The sequence below is a fragment of the Manis javanica genome, chromosome 1, assembly GCF_040802235.1.
Source record: "Manis javanica isolate MJ-LG chromosome 1, MJ_LKY, whole genome shotgun sequence".
Lineage (NCBI taxonomy): Eukaryota > Metazoa > Chordata > Mammalia > Pholidota > Manidae > Manis > Manis javanica.
In genome coordinates, this window is record NC_133156.1 from 107,940,869 (window position 1) to 107,956,358 (window position 15,490).

General features: G+C 37.2%; 1 protein-coding gene across 6 annotated transcripts in view; it reads right to left on the reverse strand.

The window, feature by feature from the left end:
- GPBP1 (GC-rich promoter binding protein 1) overlaps positions 1 to 14,939 on the reverse strand; it is a 72,065-nt gene extending 57,126 nt beyond the window's left edge. Inside the window, exons 1-3 of one of the 6 annotated variants that reach the window (XM_017652393.3) lie at positions 14,693 to 14,939; positions 12,518 to 13,479; positions 1,114 to 1,149 (exon numbers count right to left, since the gene is read on the reverse strand). The gene's annotated coding sequence lies outside the window, so the exon portion shown is untranslated. Of the gene's footprint in view, positions 1 to 1,113; positions 1,150 to 12,517; positions 13,480 to 14,154; positions 14,275 to 14,450; positions 14,468 to 14,651 lie in introns of those variants that run through there. The other 5 variants (XM_017652390.3, XM_017652391.3, XM_017652394.3 and 2 more) reach the window with 5 other exon arrangements.
- Positions 14,940 to 15,490: the final 551 nt, after the last annotated feature.

Genomic DNA, 15,490 nt, shown 5'->3' on the forward strand with positions numbered 1-15,490 from the left:
TTCCTGTTTTCAGGAGCGGCAATTACAGGTAAAAGACAAAGGTACAGTAATGGTAATCCTCTACAAAAATGTGGAATCCACTAGACCAAGTTATTATCAACTTGATTGATTATTAATTCCATAATTGATTACTTTGTGCTGAAATTCCCACATCAGTACATTTCTTAGCAAAGAACAGTAAAAATCTTGACTTTAGGACTGAGACAGGCAGAAATAGAAAATTACTGTCAAAAGTGAACATCCTACAAAAGGGAAAGAAACTACTTACCGAGCACTTATGTGCAGGTATCATGTTAACCACTTTTACAATATTTATCAATTTAGGACAAGGTTTTATTTTAACCCCTATTTCACAAATCAAAAAAACACTTCAGCTTAAATGGACTGTGCCTAAGGTGTCAAAGCTAGTTCCTAATGAATTTCAAATACAAATGTTTTACTCCAGTCTTTTCATCTAAATTATGGCACAGAATTCACTTTTTAAAATATAATTAAATGTTTGTAACAAAATGAGCTTGCTAATTTAAATGTCAAAGGCAAATTAACTTTCTAGAATTAGGAAACCATAAACTTTAAGAATACAGTTTTCTTAACTCCACAGATAAAATGTCTTAACATCCTTTAATTTCATTTTAAAAGCGACAGTGATTAAGACACCACACTACAGCATGAATACGTGAATATAAAAAAATACCAGTGGAATGTAAGAATTCGTTCACCATGTAAAAACTTGTTCATTATGCTTCAGAAGATTGGAGACTGACGAGAAAAAAAAAAAAATACCAGTGGAAGAGATCAGGAAGTCCACACACTCAAACACATGTAGTATGTGAGAAAAGTGGGACAACTCTCCTACCTCAAAGTTTACTCAAAATAGTCATCAAATAGATCAAAGATTTAAAGGAGAATAAAATCAGTCAAGGAAAAAGTGGGAAAATTGGTTTTTGATCTCAGAAGGGGGGAAGGAAGTCCTTTCTAAGTATGACACAAAAAAGAGAACAAAAATAAATCTATATATTCAAGTGTAAGAGTAAATGCAAAAGGTGGCCTATGACCAAATTCATAACCATTATCAAAGGAAAGAACATATAGGTGAATACTTGCCACACATACCAAAAGGGCTGGCTTTCCTTCATATATGAAATGTTCCTACAAATCAACAGAAAAAAAGAACATAATAGAAAAGTAAGTAAAGAATATAAATATTTCGCAGAAAATAACCTTACATACGAAAATTTTTCATTCTCATTCAAAAGAAAAGGGCAAAATGCCTAGGAAAAAAGTCCGATAGCCCATTTGTGCTGGAAATATAAGTTGGTATACCTCTATGGAGAGCAATCTGGCAAAGCACTGGAAATTACACTCAGAAATTCCACTTACAGGAATGTACCCCACATTCATAAAGACATTCCTAGCATTGTTCAAAACAGTCAAAACAAAGACAATGCACATCAATAAAGGCCTGGCTAAACAGACTATCATGCAGCAAATAAAAAGAATGGAGTAGTTTTACATGTATGCATATGTAATAACATCTTAAAATATTTCATTAGGTAAAAAAGGCTGTAGAGCAGGGAGTAGTAACTCTTGCCCTACTTGTACTAGTAAGAATAATATAATGTGTTTAAATAACCAGAAGATCTCAAGAATAATACGTAAGAAACCAAGAGCAGCTTCTTCAGTTAACAATTATCATAGGGCAACAGAAGGGGGGGACTTTTCTCTAAAACTCTACACTTTCTGTAATTTGCACTAGGTACATGTGTCCAAAATAATTTTAAATCCTCTTTAATCTACCACATCTTTACCATTTTCTGAATCCTCAAACTCTTAACATAATCAATTGTTTTCTGAAACCAGGTTAGGCTAAAAAGCAGCATTCACAACTGTAGCAAACGAGTCCCAAAAATTGAATTTTAAAATGAACCTAACCCTATGAACAAGTCAGCTCATAGCTAACAGAGAGAGGATCCTTGATATGAAATAAAAGATCTGGATATTGAAGTGCCTCAAGGACACACACACACACACACCTTACACAATTTGCTCAGGGCTTTACAAACATCTCATTTAGTCCTTACTACATCCCCAGGAGGTTGATATCTTTTTTCTCAAAACAAGAAAAACAGGTTTTTACATAGATGTGAAGCATATTTTAAAGTTCCCAAGGTCACAATAAGAGTCAGTGGTAGGTGAAGTTCTTGACCACTATATACACATATTTACATACCCAGGATAAATCAGGGAGATCTTACCTTCTCAAAGTAATAGCCTTAATAATGGGCATATAAGTAATTTTCCAAGTTCTGAGTTTAGGTTTTAGTTACCTGTCAGGCACTGTGCACTGTCTTGAGCTACAGCTATAATCAAACCATATAAAACACAGATCTCAAATCTGAGACAGGTAAAAGACCAATAGTTTGAACTATGACTGCAGTCACAACTTGCTTTCCACTAAGCTAGCCAACTTTGTCCTCAAATAGACCTCTTGTTTTCTCATCAAATTCAATCCTTGGAAGTCCTTAAGACATCTTGATTATCAAGTGAACCAATTTTTCAAGTAGTTTCCAACCTACCTAGTGTCCCATGAAACAATGATTTCATCATGCACCTGATACCAGCTGTGTTTAGTATACTTCTACAGCCTTATTAATAAGTCCAAGGGAACTGTAACATGCTTTCTTAGAAAGAACAGAAGCAAGATTACAGAGAAAAATTCTAACAAAAAATAAAGCTCTGTGGGCATGAACCTGCATTTCTATCTTTGTGAAGGAAACATAAAAGGATTATTTCCTCCTCAAATAAAGACTGGTCATGGCCTTCTTGATTTCTGAAAATGAGGAGCCTGTCCACTCACATATTCTAAAGTCATTTCTTGAAACCTAAAGTATTCACTATTTCACTTGACTCTAATGATAACCTTGTGAAGCAGGAAAGAATCACTTTTACTAGAGCAGAAACTAAATCTTTAAAGATCACCCTGACCAACATCAAATAGCTCTTATTTACTAGATGGGATGAAACCAGGTTCAAACGTCAGAGCAGAGGAACTACAGGAATTCACAAATCTTACATCTTTACCTTGTTTACTACTAAATGCCCACCAATGAGAGTGTGGGCACACAGAAGGCACTCAAACATCTGTTGAAGCACTGTACATCTTCTCTAGCACCGACTCAAAAGAGTAGGAATCCCAGATTCACTGTTGGGTCAATGTTTTACAGTAAGTCTGTATCATACTTTCTCATTTCCAATATAGAAATGTCATTTATTTTCCAAATGTGCTCAAGTACAAGTAAGACAGTATCTAATACTTCAGGCCACTCTCAAGATCACTCTATGAATTCAAGATGGCATTATTTTGCAACAGATCTTATTTCACATGTGCAAAAAGACAATTTCCTCTTTTAATCCAGATTTCCTATTAAAGATTTTAGAGAACAAAATATGTCAATCAGGTTTTGAAGCAGAGCAAAAATGTCAACGGCTATCATTTGTACTTAACGACTGTTCTATGACAAAATACACATATATCAATGAAGAATTAACAAATCATTCCACATATACATAGTCAACTGGTTTTCAACATAGGTGTTTCAAAGTGACTCACTGAGAACCAAAGTCTTTTCAACAAATGGAACCATAATAACTGGACATCTATATATATCTGAACCTCAATTATTTCCCCACCCAAAAACATTCAAACCATTCAAACGATCAAAGACTTCAACCTCAAAATATGAACTGAACTACAAAATTTCCATAAGGAAACAGGAGGAAATCCTGTGACCTCGGCCCAAAGATTTCTTAGGACACAAAACAGCACAAACCATTAAGGAAAAATGAACAAGTTCAAAATGTTAAGAGTCTGTTCTTCAAAATGAAGAAATTGCTATCTGCAAAAAGTGTATCTGAGATACTTGTATCCTAAATACATAAAGAACTTTTACAACTCAGTAAGACAATCTAATTTTTTAAAACAGGCAATGATTTGAAGAGACACTTTACCAAAGCACATAAAAAAGACGCTCATCATCATCATGAGAAAGATGCAAATTAAAATTACAATGCAAATTCAAACTATACACACCCAAAGAATGGTTAAAAATTAAAAGACCAACATCAAATACTGAAAACATAGAACTAGAACTGTGTTACACTGCTGGTGGAAATGCAAAATGGTTCCGCACTTCAGTAGATTTTTAGCAGAGTTAAATGCACACAGTTCATCTGACCCTGCAATCCTATTGCTAGGTATTTTCCCAAGAGAAATGAAAATTAACATTCACACTAAGTCCTGTAAGCAAATGGTCATAGCTTTATTCATAACAGATGAACACTGGAAACAACCCAAAAAATGTCTAGTAATTGGAGAATACGTAATTCCACACAAAAGACTACTACCTAGCAATAAAAATAGATAAATTATGATACATGCAACAACAGACATGAAAGAAGCCAGAAACAAAAGTCTACACACTTGTCTGATCCCTTTTACATGACATCCTGGAAAACAATATACCATACAAAAGACAAGAAATAGTTCTAGAGAATGGGCTGGGACTCTGCAAAAGACATAACTTTCTGGGGTGATGAAAGCATTCCGTATTCTCATTGTGGTAGAGTTACACAAGTGATCTGACAAAAAAAATTCAATCTGACAAAAATTATTCAAACCGTACACTTAAAACAGTGAATTTATTAAATGCAATTTATACTTCAGTAAACCTATTACAATGGGTTCACACCCCATTAAAAAAAGTGAAACATTTGTTTACATAAACCAACTACTAAAATGAAACTATATTACTAAAACAGAATGAATAGTATTTCTTCTACATTACTTTAGTCCAAGATTTATTTTCTCTAGTCTGAGGATTTATAAATTAATCTTATTTTTCCTTTACATCTAGAACCAAGTACACCAAATCCAAACTGAATTTTGATTTTTACCTTCAGTTTACAGTTAGAGGAAAACTGATAATTACCTGTTTTCTTTTCATCACTTCTAGAAATACCGTATCACTACACCATAGAATAGCTTTAATATTTGCTAATTGCCCATTCAACTACATTGGCAGTAAATAATAGAAAAATAAGGGAAACATTAATCACTCTAATCACTGTATTTTTATTCAGCCTGAGATAAATTTCCTCTTTAAAGATTAGAAGTACTTAAGAACACCTAGTCATTTACTTTTTTTAAGGGCAAATAGTGGTTTGTAAATTTGTATGCCTGTATGTCTTGGAAATGGTTCTCTTATAGAATCTGTCTTCTAGATTTGTCCTTAGTGCCATTACATATTCAAATTCATTATTTTATTATGTCTTCCTTTTGTTTATCTATTTTTTATTTCAGCTGTGTATTACTGTGTGACTAAGTGCAAATGGTATTTTATTTAAGGACAGTAAAGGGGACTTTAAAAAGTGTTATAGAAGGTGTGTATGTGTCTGACTGAATTCTGTACCATTGCTCTAGAGCTGCATTGTCCAATGACAGCTAGTAGCTAAATGTTGTTTTAAATTTAAGCTAAAATTAAACAAAACATAAAATTCAGTTCCTCATCTGCACTAGCGCCATTTCAAATACTCAATGACAAATGGCTAGTGATTACCATATTTAACAGTGTAGACAGAACACTTTCATCATTTCACAAAGTTCTACTGACACCACTGCTCTAGATTAAGACCTAGTACTTAAAAAACTGAGGAAGTTACCTGTAGCAGAAGAATACAAGGAATTCAAATTCTCACTCCCTCATGTACTGAGGACCCTGGATAAATCATTTCATCTCAGACTGAGTTTCTCAAACCATTAAGTGGAAATAGCACTTATTTCACACAGCAATTGGAAAACACTTTCCTAACTCAAATACCATATAATAATGTTATGAAGTGATGCAAAAGGAAAATATCCCTCAATGAGAATAAACCCATGTGAAGGCGCATTAATAACAAGGCTCAACTGAATCATACTAAGGAAAAAAAATGCAGTTGCTGAAGATAAAATATCTTTTTAAGTTCCTGAAACAGAACAGTATTTTACTTCCCCTATATTATCACCTTAAAAACTGTAACTATGAACCATAAAGGTTGAGTCCAGGTTCTAGATACAGAATATACAGATTTAAGAATACTACTTATTAGTTTGACATTTTGGCAAAATCTCCCTGCCTTCATTTTCTTATCTGTAAAATGAGGACAATAAGGCCTTTCCACACACAGTGTCTGTGAGAATTAAATTAGTTAATACATTTAAAAGGCTTAGAACACTGCATGAAACATGGTAAGCATTGATAAGTATTAGCTTTGAAATAAAAATAAGCACTGAAATCTACTCATTATGGTTAAGTGTTGCTGTGCAGAACACATAAAGAATTCCTAAACTCAGCAACAAAAACAATTTGATTAAAAAACAGGCAAAGGACTTGAATGGCCGTTTCTCCAAAGCAGTACACAAACTGCCAATAAGTACATGAGAGGACATCACTAATCATGAGGGAAATGCAAATCAAAACTGCAATGAGATACCACCTCACACCCAGTAGGATGGCTATCAAAAACAGGAAATTAACACATGTTAGAAAGGTGTGGAAAAACTGGAACCTTTTGTGCATTATAAAAAAATGGTACAGCTGTAATGGGAAACTGTATGGTGGCTCTTCTAAGAATTAAAAATAGAATTATCACACAATCCAGTAATTCCACTTCTGGATATAGACCCAAAAGAATTAAAAGCAGGGATTCAAACAGATATTTGTATATCCATGTTCACAGCAACACAAGTCACAATAGCCAAAAGGTGAAAGCAACCCAATCGTCCATGGACAGATGAATAAACAAAATGTAGTATATACATAATGAACACCATTTTGTCTTAAAAAGGAAGGAAATTATGAATCTGACATATGCTGTAACAGAGATGAACGCTGGGGACATTATGCCAAGTGAAATAAGCCAGTCACAAAAGGACAAATATACTGCACAATTCCACTTAGAGTTGTCAAGTTCATAGAAAGAACAGTGATTGCCAGGGGGCTGGGAAGAGAGGAAAATGCGGAGTTAATGTTTAATGGGTGCAAGAAGTTTCAGGTTAAGAAGATAAAAAAGATGCCCCACATCACTATCAGGGAAATGCAAATAAAAACGACAATGAGGTATCACCTCACACCAGTTAGGATGGCCAACATTGAAAAGACTAAGAACAACAAATGCTGGCGAGGATGGGGAGAAAGGGAAACCCTCCTACACTGCTGGTGGGAATGTAAGCTAGTTCAACCACTGTGGAAAGCAATATGGAGATTCCTCAAAAAAACTAAAAATAGAAACACCATTTGACCTGGAAATTCCACTCCTAGGAATTTGCCCAAAGAAGAAAACTTCTCAGATTCAAAAAAAAATATGCACAATGTTTACTGCAACACTATTTACAATAGCCAAGATATGGAAGCAACCATAGTGTCCATCGGTAGATAAATGGCTAAAGATGTGGTACAGATACACAATGGAATACTATTCAGCCATAAGAAAGAAACAAATCCTACCGTTTGCAACAACATGGATGGAGCTGGAGCATATTATGCTCAGTGAAATAAGCCAGGCAGAGAAAGACAAGTACCAAATGATTTCCCTCATTTGTGGAATATAACAAGAAAGCAAAACTGAAGGAACAAAACAATAGCAGACTCACGGACTCCAAGGAGGGACTAATGGTTACCAAAGGGGAGGGGTGGGGAGGGAGGGAGAAGGAGATTGAAGGGTATTACGATTGGCATACATGGTGTGGAGGGGAATCACAGGGAAGACAGTGTAGCACAGAGAAGGCAAATAGTGTCTCTGTGGCATCTTACTATACTGATGGACAGTGACTGCAATGGGGTATGGGGGGACACTCGATAATATGGGTGAATGTAGTACCACATCGTTTTTTCATGTGAAACCTTTGTAAGAGTGTGTATCAACAATACCTTAATAAAAGATTTTTCTTAAAAAAAAAGATGAAAAAGAAATACTGGAGGTGGATGGTGGTAATGGTTGCACAACAATGTAAATGTACTCAGTATCATTGAACTGTACATTCAGAAACAGCTAATATACCTGTTTATTTTACCTTTTTTTAAAAAAAAGTTCTCCCACTACACTGATTGGGAGATTAATGCAAAGTGGGAGGGGGAAAAAACCCTAACCCCACATTTCATACAGCAGCTAAAAAGGTTGAAAGATTTAAATCTCCTGAATTCATAAAAACTTAGACTATACTCTCTTCTCTAAATTTTTAATATCCCAACCTATTTGTGGGGTGAAGACTCTGGCCAATTATGTTGACAATTAATGGTTGTGAAAGAGTACGTCCTATTGTAGTTTTTAAGTATGTCCACCAATTATTTTGTCAAAAGGTGGAGCCAAACTCCCCCTAACCTGGACTGTGGGCAAGACTTAATAACTTGCTTCTAATGAAAAGAATGTGGCAGAAGTAACTTCTGATAATCAGTCATAAAGATACTTTTACCATTCTCTTCCCAGATCACCTGTTCTGGGAGATGTATCTGCCATGTTGCAAGGAAAGTCAAGCAGCTCAATGGAAAGGTCCACATGTGGCTACAGAGTCCAACAGCCAGAATCAACCTATATGCCCAATCAGTATACCACCTTGGAAGGATATCCTCCAGCCCCAGTGAAGTCTTCAAATTACTGCAGCCCTGCTCAACTTAATGGAGATTTTTATGAAAGACTGGAAGTAGCCAGAACCATTTAATTCAACTCCTCCCAAGTTTCTGATGCACAAAAACCATGAGATCACAAATGATTTTTTTTAACTCAAAGAATACAATTTATAGTCTTTGAAAAGCAAACATACCAGTAATTCTTTTACTAGTATCTTAAAGATAAAAGGTAATATTCCTGACAATCTTTCAGTAAAGAATTTTTAATAATATTTTGCAAGTTCAAGTTTCAACAGAAACACAACTTATTTAGGATTTTAAAACTCATTCTTCTTAAAAAGTTTTTTAAATGTATGGAAGAAACTTAAATATGGCTTTAGAAAATACAATCTGAAAACTTAAACGGCAGAAAATGAGACCAAAAACCTTGCACTCACCAAGCTCTGAACAGAAAGATGACTCAAGAACAAGAAACTGAGTGATCATCTTATATATATTAAAATATCAGAAACTAGCAATTACTTGAAGAGATACAGAGCAAATTTTTAAAAAAGCCTGTTAACTATTTTACTGGGTGTGGCAGCTGACAAAAAGGGAAAAGTAGATAAAACTGATAAACAGACCCACCAACCACAAAATAGTTTCTCCTGTTTAAAATAAAGGACCCACCCAGGAGGAAAATATATATAAACAATCCCCAAATCATCAATTTCAGAGAATTTTCAAACCACTGTTTCCTGAACCCACCCACAGCCAAAAAGAATTTGTTAGGAACCTTTGAAAATGAAACATTTTGGGGGGAGAAGGGAAAGAAGGGTAGATCAACTTGCTCTCTTTAATATGCCAAATATACTACCTAAGGGCTGCTGAGAAAACAAAACCAAAAGCTATAGTTGAGGTAGATTTCTCTGGTCACAGGACCATGGAGGAGAAGAGAATGAACTAAAGGGAAAGAGAAAGGTTAGTAGGTTACTACTTCCTTTGTCAAAGACCAAGCTAGAACAATAAATGAAACTGGAAATGAGGAGGCTGGGCATGAAGGGATTCAGGTAATGCCATTAACACAAACAAGAGAAGAAATAATTTCAGAGACTATAATAAAAGTATTTACTTAACACATGTAAAATTAAGCAGGATCTTAGAATATTGGAATTACAATAACTCTGTATTCTTATTAAACATCACAATTAACAGAGCACCTTCATAAACATCATTTCTATCAGTTTTATAGACCAAAGAAATTAGGTGAATACACAAGGTCACAGAGGCCCTTTTCTAATTATTCCAAATTCTAAGACAAAAATCTCCTAACTCCAAGCCATTACTCCTTTTCTACATCACTATCCTTACCTAGATCTAAACATTTTTATCAAAAATTATAAACAGAAAAGATGCTTGTGTCAAAGACAATTAATTAGATAATGTGGCCTGGATGTAGATTCTTCCTCACTTGCTAATTTTTACTTCTACTCTTCTTTCCCCTATTATTATTTCTCCCTCAGTTCTATAGCGTCAGCAGCTTTAAGCACAAAATACTTGTAGTAATCTCAGTTCAAAAACAGTGAAAAACTGCAAACAAAGCTAGCATACATTTTAGTTTCAGACCTGTACAAAGAGACTATGGGTAAATGAGATCTCAACACAATCTGAAACCACATTTCAATTTTTGGCTCACCAAAGTTATCAAATAGCCACTAATAACAGAACAGTAGTTTCTCTTCTATCTTTTAGCTTGTCTCCAAGCTCCACTAATAATATTAACAAAGAGAATCAGTATTATGAAAAGAAAAACCAAAATATCAGGGATAACTCTCAAACAGAACGAGTTAATAAGTAAAATAAGTTAGTAAGTAATAAGCCAGTGTAAGTACGGCATAATGATTGAGTAAGGGGCCCTGGATTAGGGAATTTGGTCAAAACTCCAACCCATCCTTGGTCCTAAGTAACTTTTTCCTAGTCTCAGTCTCCCTAATTTTCACCTCTATCACAGTAACTAGAATAGTACTTTCCTCATAGGATTGTTTTAGAATTAAGATAAACAATGTAAAGAACATAGCAAACACTGTGACACAATCACTGTTTATAAATGTTAGTCATGATTTTTTAGACCTATAGTTTAGGCACAGGAGAAAAGAAAAAAAGAAAAAAATAGAGGTCTGGGAGATAGGAAAATAGTACTTATTGGGGGGAAGATGCAGCCCAACAACTGTTAAAATTACTTCTGATACTATACATTTCAACACCAATAAAATACTAAAATATTTATTCAAAACGTTCAAGTAAATCTGCCCTTGAACAACTGCCGTAAACTAAGTTCAAAATGTTAGGCTATTCAAAGATTACAGTTAATTGTTCAAAACCCTGGTCTCTGAAGTAATCTTTATCCTGATTAAATACTGCTTCGGTTAACATCAACAGGAGCAATTTAAAGGAAAATAATCACAAATAGCAAATGTTATGTGGTTCTTTGCTATGAATGAAGGCCATTCATTTCCAGTTTAACTTTATCACATTTAAGATGCATACCATATTCTTAGGCAGTTAACTTGAAAAGCCATTAAATTCAGGAAATGTGTAAAATAAAGTGAAAATGGGGGGGGGGACTGTTCTTGCCACCTTTTTATATTAATCAAAGTGGAAATTCAATTAGAAGTACTACACATAGCTCAGACTGAGAAAATACAAATAACCCAGTCTACTTTAACAGAATTATTGAACTCTAATCTCAATTTTAGATGAGAAAATGTTACATACGCACATCTAAACGCCCACATTCTTTTTGGACTCTGCTACCACCTCTGCTCTGAGAGGGCTACCAGGATTAGAAGGTGTAACAAAATTGTCTCAAAATAAATGGGCAACTGAAAATTATTAGGCCATCTTGGCATAATATTCAAAAATCACAATCTTTTACTTCAGAAAGAACATTAAGTGAAATTAACTCTGGGTACACTGATCTGTTCACTTGTATCATTTTAAAGATAGATTTTAGTGAATTTTTTTAAAACACTCCTACTGAATGCGTACGAATCACTGAGAAACTAAATACAATAACTATGGGTAACCAAAAACTCCATTCCATCCTGAAAAATACAAGTACTATCAGAAGATAATTCTCTTTTGTCAAAAGGATTTGGTACAGCAATTAATATTCTTTTTTTTTTTAACTTTGTTTATAAACTTAAACCAGTATAACCTTCCTGGGAGGAAAAAAGTATACTCATTTGTTATTTTAAAGGCTCTTAATCAATCTTGCTCAGTTCCTCTCAGTTTCTATTCCTAGTGAGTTTTGGAACTGAAATTGTAAGAATTTGAAATAGAAAACTACTTCAACAAATTATTTCAAAAACTAATTTCTATAATTGATTAAAGTGTTAGGAACAGTTGTGACTTAAAACAAGCCACTTTATGAAATAGATTAGAAACCAAGCCCTATTTTTATAATTTGCTCTCAACAACTACTTGACTCTAAACCGGAACAGTAAACTTAGAATGCACTCTAAACACACATTTAGGAAGTAAACTGGCTATCAAGACACCGGAAATATCTGTTGGGTTTTTTACCTATTTCTCTACCGATCTATGAATCCGTGAATCCATAAGGGCTTAAGTAAATACTGACCATATGGATTTTTTTTTTTAATTTAGGAGCACAAAAACTAAAATTTGGACTGTTTGAACTTGAATCTTAAATGCTTTCTGAATTTCCGTTTACTTAATAGTTGTTTTCAGGCTGTCCAGGAAAGTGAAACCAAGCATTATTATTGTAAGAAACTGAAAGGCTTCCAAGAATAACATGGGACAAACCTTTCATTTCAAACAAACATTTCATTTTATCACCATCTGGTACTTACAAATTCCACTAGGACTGCACAGGAAGGTGTTGGGTTTTTCTCTGTAATCTTTATGTTTTCCAGTTTGTTTTTTAATTTTGTATCCTCTGAAATAATATCCAAGTTCTTTGAAGATACTTAACCTATGACTATTTGACATAGAGTTACTTCAAGTCAGCTACCCATACTTCTGTTTTAAAGTTTTCATATGGCTGTCTCCAGAATTAGCCAAGTTCCTTGGATTTAAGATTATAAAGTCTTTTTATTATTCCATGTACTTGTCACTGTTGTACTTTTCCACTCGATGAAATATCCAATTTATGAGCCAAAAAGCAAAAGCAAAAGGAAAATTTCACATCTGAAGAGCATTCCTAAACATCAGAATATACAGAAACACATAGCTATCTCAATATTACCATGCTGCTGGGAAACTGCAACATCTTAAATTTCCAAGTAAATAAAAGAGAAAAGGAAAAAAGCTCTGTATTCTTTCAATATCATTTAGAAAAGCTGCCCCATTGGGACATGAAAAGGGCTGAGATCAAAAATTCCTAAAACTTTTAATAAAGGTAAAAATAAACTGCCATGAAACTTCAGCAATATTTAAACAGCAATTTGAAACTGCCGAAACTACTCAGTACACAAATCAAACATATCTTGCAGTTTTGGCTGAAGAACACCAACAACAGGGGAGGGGTTGGGAGAAGGCAAAAAAAAAAAACACCACCAGCTGAAATACTTTAACCAGTTATATAGTTCCGTTTGAACCAAAATACTGAAGAAATGCCTGGGTCTCTTTTAAGCAGCTTGTAGAATTGTTCACTACTATCAATTCACTTCAGAGATGATTCTTGCCGATGTTAATAAACTTCTGGGGCAAAATTATCCAAAAACACGGTAATTCCAAAATGGCCACTTGAAATATCCGGGGCCTTTTACACAAAACCTAGATGATTATCTTCACATCTGTGTAATTCAATCACCTGTAAAAGTTATAAAAGAAACAAGTTACACAGTGAGTTTTAATTTTAAATTAAAAATTAATCCCCATGTTAAAGAGTCAACCCGTGGAAGGAATTCAGGTCTATGTAATTCTACTGGGGGCTGGAAAAAGGCTATGTGCAAGCACGCGACCCCCAAAAAGTATACTGTACGAAAAGGACTTCAAAAGAGAGGAGGAAAAAAGGTGCGAGAATGTTATGGAGGGCAAGTACTGGTATTAACTGGGAATGGAGAGTGGATACAACATCGGATCATATAAGCAAATCTCTTACACTCTCCTGAGTAAATATTAGAAACTATGAAAAGGGCGCACAATCTTACAAAAGATCTCTATTTCCAATTCAATGTGCCAAAGGAAAACGAATAGACAGGTGAGGTGCCACCGAGCATTAATTAGTAAATACAACTTACAAAGAGGAAGAGGAACCCTCCAGATTAGAATGTCTAAAAGAAGCACGTTTTCCCCAACAGTACAAAGATAGGTGGAAAAGAAATGGAGCAAGCACATTCCTGAAATCTGCCTGAGGGCGAGACTTCCCCAGCTTTGAGAGCAGCGGTGGGTTAAAGGTGTCAGTCCCCATTTCCTTGAATTAAGAAAACCGGTTTCTCCCAACACTAAGGGGGGAGTGGAAGATACCAAGCCCCTCTAGTATCACCTGAGTGGTTCTCTCCAAATACACAGCAGGTACCCTCAGACTCCGCTCGGTACACAGCTAGTGCCAACAGCCCGAGAGAGGCGGGGAGAGCGGGCGCGCCTCTGAAGAAACAACCGAAGGCCACAACTCGGCCTCGACTCCCTCAGCCCTCTGAGAGGAGCAGTGTTGCCAAAAGAGGCGGGCGTGTGCAAAAGGCCGGAGGAATAAAGACTGAACGCGGACGGCGTCGGGCCGGTTCCCAGCCTCGGTCAAACAAACCCCCCCGTCCCCCCAGCAGCCGAGCCTAAGCCACCTACCCCCTCGCCACAACCGCCACCTCCGCTCCGCTGGGAACGACTCAATAGCTGGCGGGGCCTCCGGGTGCCGTTCTTCCCTCTCTCCGCTTGCTCTTCGCCACCTCCCCCGCCCCCACCCAGTCCGCGGGCAGCCTTACACCTCGCGCCGCCAACGCCGCTCCGACCCCTCAAACCCCAACGCTGACACGGGCCCCCCCTCACCTCTCCCTGACTCCGGTGTGGAGCACAGAGGACGGAGTTACCTTCTGCCACACCAGAGGTGGCCCTGGCCTGGGGGTTCAGCTGCGCTCGATCCCGGGAGGAGGTTTTCGGTACTTTGAATAATCCCCTTTTGCCGCTTTTCCCTCCCCCACAACCAGTCTCAGTCCCAAAATGGCGCCGACCCGATCCGCAATGTTCTGGGTCAAGTCTCGCGAGATTGTGGAAGATGGCGAGGCGGGGAAGGAATGAGCGAGGTTGAGGAAAAGGGAGGGGAAAGGCGGGGCGAGGACAAGAAGGAGGGAGAAAGGGTGTGGAAGAAGCGGTACTAAAGAACCTATTGGGCGGGGCAGCAGGAGAAGCGCCTCCACCAGAGAACCTTCTGGCCCAAGCAACCGCTCACGCGCTGGCAAAGAACTCCGCCCACTACGTCCCCTGCTGGGGGGAGGGGAAAAAGGCGTGTCTACGTTTGGGGCAGGGCTTCAGGAGGCCCCCGGAGGCAGAGGCGCGCGGGGGGCGGTGGCTCCGTGCAGTGACGTCAGGAGCAGCTGAGTCGGGGATTACCCCCTGCTGCTGACGTGAAGATAGTGAACAATCGGGAATTTTCGGTGGAAGGGGGAATTCCCTGCCGCTCCCTGAGGAGTCCCTCCTCCCGCCCGGGGTCGCCGGGGAGCTTGAGTTGGTAGGGCCGCCGGGAGGGCAAGAGGGGAAGGCTGTGCTGGGAGGCGGCCGCACGGACTCGAGTGGCGCGCGCTGCGGAGTCTCTACCGCCCGGAAGCTCGGAGCTCTGAGGCGCCGCGGCGCGCGCCCCTTGCCCGATACCGCGCTCGTGCCTGAGCGGA